The sequence below is a fragment of the Opisthocomus hoazin genome, chromosome 8, assembly GCF_030867145.1.
Source record: "Opisthocomus hoazin isolate bOpiHoa1 chromosome 8, bOpiHoa1.hap1, whole genome shotgun sequence".
Taxonomy (NCBI): Eukaryota; Metazoa; Chordata; class Aves; order Opisthocomiformes; family Opisthocomidae; genus Opisthocomus; species Opisthocomus hoazin.
Window position 1 is genome coordinate 49,916,254 of NC_134421.1, and position 17,643 is coordinate 49,933,896.

A 17,643-nucleotide genomic window follows, 5' to 3' on the forward strand; every position below is an offset into this window, starting at 1 on the left:
AAGAAAAGAAAAGAAAAGAAAAGAAAGAAAAGATTTGTCAAACTTACATAGTGTTTCCTAACCTAATTAGACAACATAATTCATCGACAGTCATCTCTTTTACAAGCGTTTCTTTTCTGAGTCTAAAGGGACCAGGGTATAACATGATAATTTGTAGAAGAACTATTCGGCGCAACAAAAAAGAAGAAAAAACAAACCCCTTTTGCTTCAGCTACTTTACATGTTTCAATAAAATAACTATTAATATGTAATGTACAGGTCAAAATTAACAGTTAGTATGGAAATTATGTTACTTTCTTGGCAATTGCTAACGCCTACCAAAGACAAAGCATTGAGCACTGGTGAATACAGTTTTCACATCTTTAAGCCAAGTAAATTTTCTTGCATTCTCTTACAAAATAAGCTTATTTGTTGCAGTTTTCTAGATGGAAAAATGGGGCTGTTTTTTGCCATGCTTGCAAGCAAAAACAATAGCTCCTAGACGCCCAAATGTAGTAGGGATTGTCTCTTTTCATCACCTACTGGACTTGGAAGTTGGTGTCTTTGTAAAGTCAGAGATTATTTGGTAGGGAACTTATCTAATTGGCAGTAACTGGCTTCCAAATTGCCCAAGAAGGACAGTCATGTATTTCTTCAGCAGATGAGCTAATCTGTTCTGTTTCCTTCCTTCCCTCCTTCTTTTTTGTGTGAAGCTTTTCACAGCATAATCTTTTCTTTAAACAGTACAGCTCATTTTTGCTACATTATTTACGAGACCAAAGACATTATTTCAAAAATAATAGTAAAAAAATGATGTTCCCCAAACAAAACTGTCTTTCACTGTGTAATAATTATTGGCATTTCCTTGATTTCTGCTGTCATTTTTCACAAATTATATTAATAGAATTACAAGGCAATCAGTGCTTGAAGTTATTACACATTTTTTCATTGAAATTTTTATTACTGTCCCTGAAAGTGATATAGGAGTTGCTGGTGACTGAAATTGGTTCTGTAATAGCAGAACAGAGAGTACATAACAATTCCTTTGTCTTTAAGAACATCTAAGACTTTATGTGTCAAGAAATCCTTCAGTGAGCCTGTCCAGTGTGGAACCGAATACCATCAGTTAAGAAAACGAGACGTGAAAGTTGCCACCCACGTTCTAAATGGCATTGCTATCTCACATATTGCTAAAAAAATATAAAACAGTCCCCTCCGATAGACATGCTGAATACATATATGAAATGCATAGAGAATAATGGGTGTATTCTTAGTGATTATCACACCTCTGTTTTGGAGAGCTGAATGAGTGATTGTATCAGCAAGCAGCAGAGGATGACTGAAGGCCACAGGAGTTTTGTCAGTTTTGGCAGTTGGGAATATGGTCCAATACATTAAAAGTTAGTCAAGGCTGATAATTTATTCTCATTGCCAATGCTTCTAATTCTCACAGTGAAAAATGTTCCTTTAATGTAGTTATTTCTGTAGTGAAATTTAGAAATTACTAAGGCTTTCTACTTGGGAGGAAAGCAAGGAATATTTCTGAATGCATAGAATTTAGTGAACCAGTGGCCTAGTGCTTCCTGAAGGCAATTCAGAATCTGTACTCCTACCCATTGCTCTCAGGAACTACATTAACCACTATAACTGATTAGTCAAGTAGTCAGCTGAAATTACCAAAACCTAACAACTCATGGTATTTTTCAGCTACTATTACTCTAAGTAGGGGGATAAGGCTGTCTTGACTGTACTTCTGCATGTGTAAAGATTAAGAAAATTCTGTCTTCCGCTTCTTATAGGTTTGCATAGGAGACATTTCTGGCAATGATCAGTGACCCATAAGATGTTCTGCTGCTCATCATCAAAAGCCTGAGATGTAATGGAGGAACACACTCTGAGTGCTTAGAAAATATCCAGGCCTTCATCAGTCTGCATGCCACTACCGCTGGCTGACAATCTGTGTAGGAACATCCCCAGTGAATACAAGACCCTGTGAACCAATGTATGTATGCCTATATTGTTGAGATAATATGAATCAGTAAGATTACCCAGTTCAAGATCCCAGGTTTGAGTTAAGATAAAAAAAAATGTAAGTGTTCTACAGGCAAAAAAGTTATTGCTGTCATTACTGTGTCAGTTTTGAACATACTTTTAGAGTATGTGACAACGTGACCCAAAGATTCATGGGTCTTTAGGCCTTAAAAATCACTGAGTATAGACATTAATTAGGTAGGGGAATCCGGGTGCGTGTTAAATGAAGCACAGAATATAGATACAGAGAGATACTAACAGCCATATATAATGCAAGTGTTAGTGAGTCACTAATTTAGTAAAATTTAACCCTAAGTTTAGGTACATTAAGCTGTGTTAAATATACGTCTTACTTTAAAATGGATCAAATTAACCTGCCAAACCTGCACAGGTGAGAGTGACTGATAGCATTTCATTGTTCTGTTACAAGAATACAGAAAAATTACAGTCATGCTATTCAGCTAGTTCACTCCTAGGTGAAAGATCAAAATATGCAGTACAAAAGTGTATCTTCACTTACAAACAATTTTTAAAAATTTCATTAAACAGCTATTCAAAAACAATTCTTTTTGTCCGTATCACACTGGGCTTTCTGAAAATTATACTACTAGGCAGCAAATTAAGCATTTATTAGCTTCTTGTGGAGGCATCATTCAAAGTGCAATCATTTAGACAACATGTTTCTGTCACCAGTTAATTTATAACACTTTTAGCTGATATGCAATAGTGGTGGAACAGATTAAGAAATTAATAACTGAACGAATATCTGAAATCAGATGTTTTATGAAGTAAAATCAATCAACTATCACTGAACTTATGAATCTGTTATCAGTTTCTTAACATCTTTGACTCAGAAATTTTGCAATTATTTGTCCACAACATTGAAAAAATATTTGCCTTTCTATCTGATACAAAAGTCCTAACATACAAGAGGAAAATTTCCTGATCAAATTTAAAACACATTAACTTATTTGGGATTCTTTAGAATGGGAGATACTATTTGCACTTGAACTACCAGAAGTAATTTTACACCTTTCTCATGGAACTGCTTCTGATGTTTTAGAGTCTGTTTCTGCAAATTTCCTTGTAGCGTGAGTCCTAGGGCTCAAACGGTTGTCATTTATCCTCTGCAAAATGAATTTAAAATGTTATCAGATAAAGAATGTTATCATTGAATGCTCGTTTTGCTCTGGTGAAAGTAAGGCATAGCCATAAAAACTTGGCTTCTGATTACGTTACCAGAGTGTTGAATGGTTTAAGAGTGTAATTCAAATTTTCACATCTGGAAAGGAAAACGTTTATGCAAACAAAGCTTCTACAAAACAAGTAGAAAAGCTGTATCAGCTGCTGGAGGAGGAGACAGGGTTCACATAGCCTTTCCTGTGAGCCAGTTATTATTTGCAGTTAGCCATGAGATATATTTGGCACAGCTCCCTAGGTCTCAATTTTTGTAAATTCCATTATAGTTATCAAGATTTATTTTAGTCCTTCAAATATACAATTACATATATTCATTCAGTTACTAATTTTGAGATATGAGTTTGCAAGTCTTCACTTATTTACTTCCCTTATTTATTTTTATAGAAATAAAAACTGGATTGCTTTTCCCCAATTCTTCCCAAATCCAGGAACTATAATACAACAGTTTATACTCATTTACTTCTTATGACATTACAATATTGTATAACAAATAGTGTCATTCTGTATAAATGTTGTAATGCATAAAAACAACCTTTTAATGGCTTCCTCTGAAGCCACTGGAACATAGGTTTAGCTGTAATGTAAAAAGAAATCAGGCATGGACAGCATAATGGATTAATCATTAGAACTCCGTATCACATTACATAAAGTTATCTCTGTCTCTGTGCTCTGCATTGTAATACATAAGTGTAATACGATGACTGTTTATAATGTGACGCTATAATATTTTCAAGATTCCTTTGGAAAATCTATTCAATTATTTCCAATTTACAAGAAGAAATGGAGTGCTAGTTTTATTATATTAAACTATGTTTAAAAAACACCCACGGACCTTGAGATGCTACACCAACCATACATGGCTGTACTTGATTTTCTGTTACTAATGTGGCGTTTCACTGAGAAAGTCCCTTGAAAAGTCAAAAAAACCCTCCATGGTGAATTATGTCTCCATCATATCCCGAACCACAAGGGTAGGATTCATCCAGTCTAACTTTGCTGGGTATCTAGTATGTTCTTTTATGCATGCAAAAAGAGAGGCACCTCTGTGGAATCACTGACCCCTAATATTTTAGACCTTTCTTTAAGATAGAATTGCCTCGTCACTGCCTATGGAGAGAGTCTACAGACTCCCATTAAACAGATCATCTTGTCTTATTTTAGATGTCTGCAGTTCTCTACATGAGCTAGTCATCTAAACTTTATTTGAAATTAATAGAAAGAAATAAACACCCAAAAGGTACGATTTATGTCATCTTAATACAGATATATCAAACAGTTCAGATTAATTTTCATATTGTTTCTTTCCACTCAGAATCTAGATGAGCAGCTTAGGTGTAAACACTAAAGGTGGTACACTGATGCCTAACCAAAGGCATCTAGCATCATTTTGAGATAATCTGAAGCATACATTAGATGGCAGCTATGACACAGGGAGCATTTGGAGACCAGGTGGAACACCAAGGACATCTCAAATAGCACTAAATACCTATGTTTAAAGAAAGGAATCAACACTTTTGTCAGTGGAGCTTGGAAAAAACTCACTGACTATCCACTAGAGGCCTGTTTTAGGGAGAGATGTATCTTTCTGACTGCCTGAAAGAAGTAAGGGGGACTCACCTGCCTATATATAGTCAGTGAGTGCCAAGTCACACAGTGTAATATACCCTGGCAGGCCTGCAACTGTCTCTCCTGTAAGTAAATGCATCCTGCAAATCCTGTGCCACAGCTGCTAGCCCTATACAGGTCTCTTGCATGTCCTAGAGTATCTCAGATTCCACTGGACACCTATGTGCAAGTAACTGAATCAGCCCCTTGATATGTCTTGATGATTCTGTGAATTCAAACACTTAAAGAAGACACTTACTTCTAGGTGCTGTGACCTAGAACTGAATCCTAGCAAGAGATGGTTACATTGCTAAACAACAGACAATTAGGGAGCAAGACTGAACATGGGGCACCTGATCTATCATACTGTTTATTTCTTTATGTTCATTCCCCACCTTCACTTCGGAGCATTCCAGCTAGCTTTGAAAAACACAGTACATGTGTTCAGTTGAGGAGGATGGAATCAACCAAGCCATCGCTATTAAAAGGCATTATGAACGAGAGAGAAACAGCTCTATCTCTCTGTCCTACGCAATCTGACAGCACATTTGCAAACCCTTAGACATCCCACAAAACTTCATTCCTCCTAGAGCAATCAACAAGCGTTGTAAGCTGAGAAGAAGCACAACAAAAATGATTACTATAGAATCATAGAATCATAGAATGGTAAGGGTTGGAAGGGACCTTAAAGATCATCTGGTTCCAACCCCCCTGCCATGGGCAGGGGCATCTTCCACTACACCAGGTTGCTCAGAGCTCCATCCAACCTGGCCTTCAACACTTCCAGGGAGGGGGCAACCACAGCTTCTCTGCGCAACCTGTGCCAGTGCCTCTCCACCCTCATGGTGAAGAATTTCTTCCTAATATCTAATCTAAATCTGCCCTCTTTTAGTTTACAGCCATTCCCACTTGTTCTATCACTACACACACTTGTGAAAAGCCCCTCTCCATCCTTCCTGTAGGCCCCCATCAGGTACTGGAAGGCTGCTATAAGGTCACTCCAGAGCCTTCTCTTCTCCAGGCTGAACAGTCTCAACTCCCTCAGCCTGTCCTTATAGGAGATGTACTACAGACCTCTGATCATCTTCGTGGCCCTCCTCTGGACCCACTCCAACACATTCATGTCCTTCTTATGTTGGGGGCTCCAGAGCTGGACGCAGTACTCCAGGTGGGATCTCATGAGAGCGGAGTAAAGGGGTAGAACCACCTCCCTCGACCTGCTGGCCAAGCTTCTCTCGATGCAGCCAAGGATACGGTTGGCCTTCTGGGATGCAAGCACACACTGCCAGCTCATGCTGAGCTTCTCATCCACCAGTACCACCAAGTCCTTCTCCTCAGGGCTGCTCTCGAGCCACTCTCCGCCCAGCCTGTACTTGTATTTCGCATTGCCCTGACCCAAGTGCAGGACCTTGCACTTGGCCTTGCTGAAGTTCATGCAGTTCATGCAGACCCACCTCTCAAGCCTGTCAAGGTCCCTCTGAATGCCATCCCTTCCCTTCAGCATGTCAACCACACCACACAGCTTGGTGTCGTCAGCAAACTTGCCGAGGGTGCACTCAGTCCCACTGTCCATGTCTCCAACAAAGATATTAAACAGCACTGGCCCCAGTACCAACCCCTGAAGCAACTGTCTTAGGCCATGGAATACGCACACAGGGCACAGGAGCCAGAACCAGAGGCTATGTAGAGTTGTTGGTGTGCAACTTTAGGGAGTTTATCATAATCAGTGGAGATAGGAATTAGCCAATGGTATCAGAGCCAGGAACTGGTCCTTGGTCTTAATTTACTTATTTAATACAGGCATACATTTGTATTTTAGGTATCTGAAATGAAATTAAATAAATAACATGTTTAAAGTCAAAGCAATTTTTGCTGTCAAGTTCAATGAGCATAATCTGCTAGATTAAAAATGAACGAGAGAACAGAAGAACAATCTGCAGCTTCCTCATTAATTACCACCTTATGTGCAGACTTGAACTTTCACAGTTTGGAGCTTCTTTCTTATCAAAAGAAGGGAATTTTCCCAAAAAGGAGAGGAATCATAAGACTTCTAGTGATACTCTGCAAAGTTTGGGCTAGACCCTATGCTGTTCAACTTTACATGGATCTGAAAATAGATTTAAAATTAATACAAATGTTAGCATGTCATGTGAGAATGGCAGGGGAGGCATTCAGAATGCTTTTTATTGAGTGAATAACTGCAGCATATAAAAAAGAGAAAACTGAAATACCATCAGATACATCGAGACTACATCTAGAAACAAGATATTAAGGATACCAGATGACTATATCTTGGAAACTAGTGACTCTGATGAAGAATGTAATCTCAGTTCCCAATGTGATACTGAGGTAGAAGAAAGAATACAGATATTTAAGTGATAGAAACAGGTTTAAAGCGGAAGGTGTATAAAGATGATTTTATCTAACTGGAGATTTTTTCTAATAGTGATACTGGAAGACTGCATGAAGTTCTACTATTCTCAATGTTTAAGAAACTTTACAAAACTGAAGAAGGCTGAAAAATGTTTCGTAAGAGGAATTAAAATGTAGGATATCCTTGAGACTTAAAGAGCTTGATTTTTGTAATAAGTCAAAAAAAAATGGAATTATTATTGTTTTACAATTTTTGTATAGGTATCTTCATAGATAGAAAATGTCAGTTACTAAGTTTATAAAGCCATAATAAGAACCACTGACTGGACACTGAAAACAGACACATTTGAATTTGAAAATAAAATTATACTTTTGACTGAAAAGGTAATAAGGCACTGAAACAAACTGTTGAACTAATTGGTAGAGTATCCATCTCTCAGTATTTTAGGTTTGAGACTGAGTGACATATAGAATGTTATGCTTTACTCAAAAGCAAGTTATTCTTTGGTTAGCACACGAATTATTAGGCTTGATGCAAAGATAACTGGATGAAATGCAACATCAGCAGAAAATAAGAGGTCACAGTAGATTATCTAATTGTCTCCTCTGGCCTTAATTTCTAAGAAATTGTTAGATATTATAATGGGTCAGATCCCATTGGCGTCCAATGGGTCAAAAAATCAGCATAAAGCTGCTGATTTAAGTTGTTTCTGGCATATTAATAATATAATTTTTCCTCTTGTTAAATAGACTAAGTACATTACTACAGCTGCCAACAACATTCAGTTCACTGGAATTCTCTTCAGGTTTAGAGAGTAATGATAAATTTTGTTTTAAGATAAAGTTAATGTGCTGATGCAGCATTTGGTTTTGCTTTCAGTTATGAAAAAAAGGAATACTATACCTTCACAACATTCTTACACTTAAGTAGCATTACTATGATTTGTAATGAAGAGTCTACCTCAAATCTACTTTTTTCTATCTTTTTCTAAAATACCTCCTTGATTGAACCTGTATGAGTACATGTATTTAATATTTGTCACTAAAATTAGAAGCAATCATATGAAATGAGACCATATCATTAAGTCACATGCTATTGGCTCTAGTCCCTCTGAAATTTTTCACATGATGCTTGTAATCTCATATCCCTAACCGTTTTTTTAAATTTAAATGCATAAGAAAAACACTTGAAAATCAAAGGCCTCTGCCTGATTTCAGTAAGAGAGTTAAATTAATGATGCATAAGAAGGAATATTTTCTTTGCAACTAGAGTAAAAACCAAGTGATTTTAGAATCATAGAATCATAGAATCATAGAAAGTTTTGGGTTGGAAGGAACCCCTAGAGGTCATCTAGTCCAACCCCCCCGCAGCGAGCAGGGGCACCACTAACTAGATCAGGTTGCTCAGAGCCCTGTCCAACCTGGTCTTGAATGTTTCCAGGGATGGGGCCTCCATTACCTCTCTGGGCAACCCGTTCCAGTGTTTCACCACCCTCATTGTAAAGAATTTCTTCCTTATATCTAGCCTAAACCTTCCCTGTTTTAGTTTAAAACCATTACCCCTCGTCCTGTCACTGCTGTCTCTACTAAAAAGATTGTCTCCATCTTTCCTATAGGCTCCTTGTAAGTACTGAAAGGCTGCAATCAGGTCTCCCCGCAGCCTTCTCTTCTCCAGGCTGAACAAGCCCAACTCTCTCAGCCTGTCCTCATAGGAGAAGTGCTCCAGCCCTCGGATCATTTTTGTAGCCCTCCTTTGGACCCGCTCCAACAGCTCCATGTCCTTCTTGTGCTGAGGGCTCCAGAGCTGAACGCAGTACTCCAGGTGAGGTCTCACCAGAGCAGAGTAGAGGGGCAGAATCAAGAGTAGAGGGGCAGAATCAATTTTAGTGCATTTTAATTCATGTCTCGATTACACTGGGTGTCTTTGCATCTATTCATAACGCTGTTAGAGAAACAAGAGTCTGTTCAAGGAAATTTTATATCATTTGCATCATTTTTACATACTAAAATGGAGTAGCTATGTATTTAATTTCTTAAAGTTCTGTCCCAAATCTGAGACGAATACGCAGAAACTGAAAGAGGACCAAACCATGCAGATGACTGACCTACTCTTGTCATCCTGTATATAAATTTCATATTGAACTCAAATTCATCTGTGCTTAAGTACAGAGTTACTGACCGTTTACCTCAGACACAAATTTGGGAACAGTCCATTTGGATTCTCAGTGTCTTTAGCGTGGGGCCATTTTGCTATCTTTGTACAGTGGGCATGAGTCAGATACATAATGCTTCTTTTAGCAAGCACCTGCATCCACTGCCTTTCCAAGAGGTATGCCAGAGTGGGCTGCGGCAAGAACAGTGGGTATCCAAAGGCTGCTGAAGTGGGCTGCTTTAGACTGCGTGGACCCAACAGATGAAGGTAGCTGCAACCCGTGGGCAGTGTTTAGTATGCCAGACTCTGTCAGGGAATGCAGCAAGGTGGGTCTGCTACAGGGTGAATATCACACAACTAATGTCTTCTTTTAAAGTAATATAAAAGCTCTTCTGATTAATTTATAAGTGGCAGGAGAGTACTAGATGGAAAAATAATCTCTTACAGACTCCATTGTCTTAAATCACAGGCAATCAACTTTATAACACATAAAGTTACATTGAAATGCATTAAGACACTCCCAAAACTAAAACACCTGCTGTTTTTCACAGACGTTTTGGGAAGAGGATGTTTTGTAGGAAGAGCCAATATGCGTGCCTTGGCAAGAGTTTTGCAGATTTTGGATTTAGTTGTTGTTAAAGGGGGGGTTGAACTAGATGACCCACAGAGGTCCCTTCCAACCCCTACCATTCTGTGATTCTGTGATTCTGTAAAGTGAATCTTGTGAGGTATAAGCAAACCAAAACTGAATGATAATTCTGGAACAAATCTGTCTTCAACTGAGGTTATCTTGTTTGTCAGAATACTGACAGAGACCATTGCTACTCTAAGGATGACTTACAGACTATGTAAAAGAAATTGTTGGCCTTATTCCAGTTTCTACTAGACATACGCCCAGAACTCTAACAAGCTGGCACACTTGTAGACGCTTTCAAAGATAAGGTCAAGAACTGACAGAGTAAAGGGATGGAATCTCCCAAAGGAAATATGAAAAGGAGTGTGGAAGGCATGTTCTCAGACTTGCAAAGAGGGAAAAAATTTCATAGAGCAGCTTGCCTGAAGCAAAAAATATCCTAGGAAAACAAGCCCTGTCTGCTCCAGATCTCAGCCAAGAGCAGTGAAAAATACTTACCTGGCCTGGAATTGTGGTGGAATTGGATGCTGTTTGCCTTACAAAAATTTAGGCTACTTTCAGGAAAATAGAAGTGTTACTGTTCTGTCATTCTCTGCAATGGAAATTGGGCTTTTGTTCTATCTTTTAAATACAAGCTGTGGGTTAAAAAAAAAAAATATGGGGAAGAAGGTCTTGGTCACTGCTGAGATAGGCCCTAATTTAATTAGCTAATTAAAAATAAGAAGTATTTCTATAGATAACATTATTGGTGAGACAGCAATAAACTTTTAAAGTCAGTTGAGTAAGAATGTTAAAAGAGAGTGTCAGCCCTGTAATGATGTGAGTAGTCAGCAGAGGAACTGGCTAGAACTGAATAATGAAATATTTCCTAAAAGTCATTGAATGACAAGCCTCAGATGGACTAGGGAAACAGATGACAAAAAGCCCCTTTTTACCCTAGTAGTAATTTTACTTTCTCAATGTTTTTCTGTGGTTTTTATTCCATTTATTCCCTGAAAAAAATTACCTATTAAAACTCACCTCAGGCTTTTAAAAACAACAGCAGCATTATTTTCTGAAAATAAGCTTAAAATACTGCATAAATTGTAACATGGATATCCAAATCAGAATAATTCCATTCTGGTGAAATCTGAAACAGAAAAACACAAAAGCATCTATTTTGACCTTACCAAAGTTCTTTCTTCCCCTCAACTGTTTAACTGCCATAAAAATTTATTGAAAATGACATATTCTTGCAGAATATGTAGGTTTTGACAAAACTGTCCTTTTTTTCTAGAGGAAAGGAAAGGTCGCAGGAGGATTTTGCCCTCTGCTAGTGAGCAGTACTGGGCCTTGTATAAAAGTGTATGTCAAGGCCTGAAGACTCAATGCCACATGACTATCAGGAATCCTGGATACAGCACAATCCTTTGCTGTTGTATGCCCTACTCATTTAGTGGCAGGACACAGGGCAATGAAGCCATAGCTTCATGTTTTTAGATCATTCTTCCCAGCTTTCCTATGAATATGCTGTCCCTGTTAATGCTAATACAACTCAGATGCTTCATCCTCAACATTTGCCTTTCTTTCAAAGGAAGGATACTAATATCTTGGACTTTTTGTTCTGTAAAAGCATTGCAGTTGGGAAGGTTTGCCTCCCTAATTTTGGCTGTAGAACTTGTTTTGCAAACTACATCCAGCCACATGGTATCACAGCATCTTTTCTGAGCAAAAGGTTTTGTGCTTTTCAGAAAGTGGTATGGGTTTTATTGAGATATGATTATCTCCCATCATTCACTATTCCAGGAAGAAAACTATAGCATACTAACATCTAAGCAGTAGCTCTGTAGCCTTTATCATGTCGTTTCTGTTCAATAATTTCTCTTATGTTTAGTCAAGGAAATACTTTATCTTTTGATATCTCATGTGATGTTAACACAGAAGGAAGTGAGACGTGAGTCTTTCCTAGTATTTTAAAAGAATTTGAGTAATCATATAGTTTTCTAAGAATTAGGTAAATTTTGGAAAGTGTGAGGAAAGATATCGAATGATAATAACAAATAATTTAAATAATACGCTTCACTCAGCACTGTTTTTCCTCATGAATATATTCTCACTTTCTGTCCAATATCACGCCTAAAGAACCACTCTTTAGTTTGTTCTGAAAAGAGTTTAATGTTTGTGGAGGGTCACAGGGACACCAGACAAACTAAGAAAATGAATGGCTCATTGGCCACCTCTTCAGCAACCTACAAGACTCAGACAGCTTTTCAGCAAGGACAAAATACTACCAGACTTTCTTTCTTGGGTCAGGATGGTCACTTAACAGAAAGCTTTGCAAATTTTCCCAGACACTTCTGAAAGTCCTTGTTACATGAAAAATATCTATTTTTCATACATTGTGGTAATTTTACATAGCAAAAATAGCTAATAATCTGGCCAATTGTGTCGATGAATTGCATTTGAAAAAGATTATGTTAAATGATGCTTTCTCATTCTGATCACTCATTTTCTATAACATATGGATTCCTTCTTGTTGTTTTAGATGTAGAAAACATTGTTCATGAATAATGTTACACTGATCAGCTCTGGAAATGGGACTCCTCTCTCTCAGATGCTTGTGTTGATGGGTCTTACTCTGCAGGTCATGTGCGGTGTGGAATTAGCCCAAACATGGACAGGCACAAAAGGCACAAAGCAGGACCTTCTGAATCTAGGGTGGCATCAAATCAACTCAACAGTTGCTTTTTACCTGCATGTATTCAGTAGCTGCTTTACTGGGCATTAGTTGTACAAATATACCAAGTGCTAACTCATACAGGAACACCACAACAGTATTTCTTCACTCATAAGCCTGCATGATTCACAGCACCTGCAAAAAGAGCCTGTGGAGTCATACATTTCTAGCTGGGATTTGAGCCAAGGCAGAACTAGAAGGCTTAGCTGGTGAGAATAAGGATTTAGGATTCTTGTCCAACAGTAATTAATTATGAGTCTTTTCTTTTAGTTCAGCAGGCAGTGTATCAGGACGTGTCAGACAGAAGGGAATTATTTTAACTCTGCCAGTCAATGGCAGAATCCTAATAAGTAGTTTTCACAATAAAGAAAAAAGTTTGAATATTATGCAAGAGAAAAGAATCACAGACCAAGAATAGCTGGTTGCCTGTAATCTTACTTGTGCCCCCTTCTAACAGGAAAATACTATATTTTGTTATAAAGAAATTTGAGGCTTAAGTTACTCTAAATCACTCACTTTTTCTGCCTTCAGACTTATCATGTACGAAGACAAGTAAAAAAAAATATAAGCAGAAAATAATGAGCCATTTCAAGACAGATGACACTAATGAAGTTTACCCACCTAAAGATTTGTGTCCTCTACTTAGATTTTCTGAAAATGTGTGAAATCTGGACTAAAGCTTGTCCTAGATGTGGGCTGTTCATAAACATGCTTTGTGGGGTGTATTCTATAGTTTCCATTCAGGACTGTAGCCAGGTCTTCATCTGACTGCCTATTTTCACAGAAGTTGTAGGAACTTAACTTTTTTTCCCACAGCCAACTGGATCAAAATCTATTGGGAAGACAGTTAGACCTTCATGTTCACATGTACACACATCAAGAAACTGAATAAGATGGATTTCCATAGGAAAATAGATAAGAAAGCATAATACATTTCATATTGTTGTTGAATTACTATTTTCAGTAGAAATGGCATGACAATTTGTTTTGAAAACCTCTATTTAGCCGCAGCATCTGTAGAGAATAGAAAGCAGCTGTACAGAGTACATTACCTATACTCTGCTTTGGAAGGATCGATCTAGAAGTGTCATTAAGATATGAATCAGTATCTTATAAAAATGTTGTCTGAAATATATATATATATATTAGGACAACTCTCAATTGCAAACAGTGGTAGTTCTGAAGATCTTTGTGATACTCTTTAACAACGTGTTTGACATCACCAGACCAATTCAGACAACCTGTCACATAATTTCAGATCGTAATATTTCTGAACAAAATTGCCTGTATTAGCCTGTATTACAGAATATACTTTCTTGAAATATATTCATCTAGATAGCAATTTAATCAGGCTTAGGTTGGTGCCATGTCACTGATTTATGGACCAGATGCTAAAATAATAGGACAGGGATAGAAACATATTTGTGAAAAATTATAAAGCTTTCTCTATGCTATTGATATTTTTTTCAATGTGTTTTGAAAATAAAATAATTCATAATGTTGATGCTAGAAAACATCCCTTTCATTCTAATAAAAGGGTTGGAGAAAATATAGGCAAAAGCTGCAATAGCATTCTTGGCAACAATATTCACCATTCCACATGTAGTCTGAATCAGATTTATTTTGAACTAAATAGAAATAAAAACTATTTACCATTGCACCCTAATGACTGTAATTTTCTCTCAAGCTGTTACTTACAGACAAAGCATGCTGCACCTTTAAAATAGTCTCTTCCCTGTTTTTCTGTCTAGGCCACAAAGTTTTGTTGCATGCATTTTTAATCACTAGACAAAAAATTATGGACTCTAAAAGAAAGGCTAATAAAAAAGTAAAACAGAAAATAATTTTTTTCCTGTCATGATGGAGGAATTCTCAATTTATGTCTTTTCAGCTGTCTGGGCCACCAATATCTTCAGCTAACAAAATTATACTACCCTGTCTTCTCTAGTCCAATGGTACTTAATTCAGTCAGGATATCTGTACTAACCATTTAACTCACCAAACAGCTATTATCCTGCTCATTTAGTGTCATAGCCAAAATATCTCCATTATAACTGCAAGTAGCTAAACTCTTCACTGCCAGATGGTATAGAAATTGGTCTTGTCAGAGATACAGATGTCATCACGCTCACAATTTGTTAATGTTATGAAACCCTCTCCTTCTGTGAGCTTAGTGTGACAGAGTTCTCTTAATCTCTAACTTACTGATTAGTACGTAACAAAATCCAGTATCATATAAAAATGTACTAATTAGCAGAAAATTAGCATTTCCTCATTGTCAGATAATAAATATCCAGATTGAGAGTCAGTGTAGGGATCTGTTGGAAATAGATGCACGTTAAAATCAGATTATCGTTTTGAGTGTGACTTTAGTGCACGTTTGCCGAATTACTCCAAAGTGGCTTTGAATAGTTTCTCACCAAACACTGTAAACATTTGTTTGCTATGTAGGAGCATTCAGCTATTCATGCCAAATGAACAAGAATAAATGACAGCCTATCCTATTCCATGAAATTTCCTCTCTGCAAAAGATTTATCACTTAGTCTTCATTTTCTTGTACATTACAATTTCAGTAAATGACTGGAGGGAATTTCAAGACTAATGAGTGATAGCAACACAAGCTTTATCTTCAGGAAACAGCTAAATAACATTATGTGTCATCTTCTGTTTGACTGGGAAAACTTAAGTGAGAAGACTTCAAAATAGTTAAAGATTTTTTTGGCTTTAAAAGTTTATTTCAGAATTCTAAATGTATCTTAGGCTACAAAAGGTTTTCACAGAGAAAGATGTGTAAATTATATTCCTTGACTATTCTCAATTAGCATTTATCTGTCTGTTTTGAATGAAAACGAGAAAAATCTTTTATAATCTTTTTATAAAATAGCTGAAATAAAAAGCGGGCAATATATTTTTTTTTTCCATATACCAACATGCCTGAGAATAGAGCATTTACTTGTTTGGCTTCCTAATAGTAGTGTCACTTTCATAACATATACTTTCTCCATCTAACTCAGATGTCCTATGTTCGCTCTGCCCTTCCTTCTGTCAGCAGGACCTGAAGAGAATTGCAGGTCTTAAGGGAAGGTGAATTTGATTCATTTCAGTATCCAGGGATTTTCCCTCTTCCCAGTGTGTGGCCATTTCCCATGGTTGTCCTTCTCCCTGTCCATCTTGATCTCTCTTTTTCTTTACACTTGTCTCCTCCCAGACACATAATCCACCAGCAGTTACGTTTTACCCTTTGTTCCCAGTTTTGCAATATCCATTCCGTAATTTGTCATTTACCGAAGTAATCTTGGCTTTATAATGTTATTACTGATACAGTTACTTCAGATTCTACTCAGAAGAACCCTAATACTGCCCTTTGAACTGGATAGCTTGACCTCAGCTATTTCTCATTAACTGCCCTTTAATCTAACCTGAGAAATCCAGCCATTACCCATGGCACTATCTATAACTTTTGACAGCTTTGCAACTTTCTTTTTTATTACATGCAATTTATTACATTCTCATTCACTACTGTGTTATATTCTGTTCAGCTAGCTAAACCTCAGGCCAGTGTCCAGTCATCTGTTTGCATATCTTAAACAGAGCTTCCTACTCTGATTTTCATGAGCATGCCTAAAGCACACTGTGTGGCTACCCCTCCTCCAGATGTTAACCATGATTTAGTTTGAAATGTATATCCTGCAGATGGAAGGGCACAAATCCAGCAACCAGGAAGTACAAGAAGTTTGTATGAAGTGTGGACCAAATTTTTGCCAATGTAGATTTTTTGTGCGAGTTATGTAATCTACAATTTTTTGTCTCTACAAAATGTGCTTAACTTTTGATACGTGCAATTAACTGCACCTTCCTGATTAATAGTGGTTGGTTTGATGGCACGACTTACAAATGTTGCAGTCATTGCTCCCATCAGAAGAGAGGCAAAATTTTGATTGTTCATAAAACTTGGTCCTACAGGTCACCTTTACAAACTTAGTTGTAGGAACACACAGTGCATTGTGCAAGTCTGCAAAACTAGGTTCAGCAAACCCTGAGGATGGTGGGAGCTGTGATCAGTCTCCTACTGCTCTGGAGCTCTAACTGCAAGTTTATGGGGAGGCAGGCAGGGAACTCAGAAAAAAGAGTTAATTCTCTATAGATTCGTGCTGACTGCGAGTAGTTTTATGCTAAAAGGTTCCTTACTGAAAATCCTAGTATGTCACTTTTTTCTTCAAAAAGAATGAAAATATTTATTTTGGCTAAAAATCTCCTGTTTTGAGTGTTTATTAAAAGAAAAAAAACATTTTCAAATGGACAGTCACCAGTATATTCAAATCAAAGATCAGTGTAATTTTTGGCTTAATGAGACTTAAAAAATACAATTTCAGGATAATTTCTAATAAACATTGCAAAATTTCCCAGAGTAACTTCTCCACTATGTCTCTTGAAACTGGCATTTGAATATTGCAACACCAAAGTAGAATAAGAAATCAGAATTGGGTTGGTAAAGATTGTTTAAACTACATAGATTCTTAATAACCTGGGGTTTGTTTCATACCATTCATGCATAAACATGTTAAGGAAAGGAATTCTCCACAACTTTGGTCATTCTTGTGGTAGACATCACAGTTGGAGAGGATGGATAATGGTCTGAGAGAAGAAAAAATTTTTCATCAAAATATTCCAGTCAGAGAGAGAAGTTTCTCTATTTGTAGGCACATTTTCTCTTTCTGCTGATGAAGAATGTTCTTTTCATATCAGCTGGATTTCTTGCATTGAAATAATTCCAGATTGTAGACTATGTCTTTAAGCAGCTATTTCTTGTTGCAATTATACTGGACTTATGTTACAGAATATTTGTGGTTTAAAAATTTTGACAAAGTATATTATATTCTCACATCCCAGAACTGATTTAAATGTGATCTCCATAACCAGATCTCCATTTCTTAAAACAGATATTGCCTTTT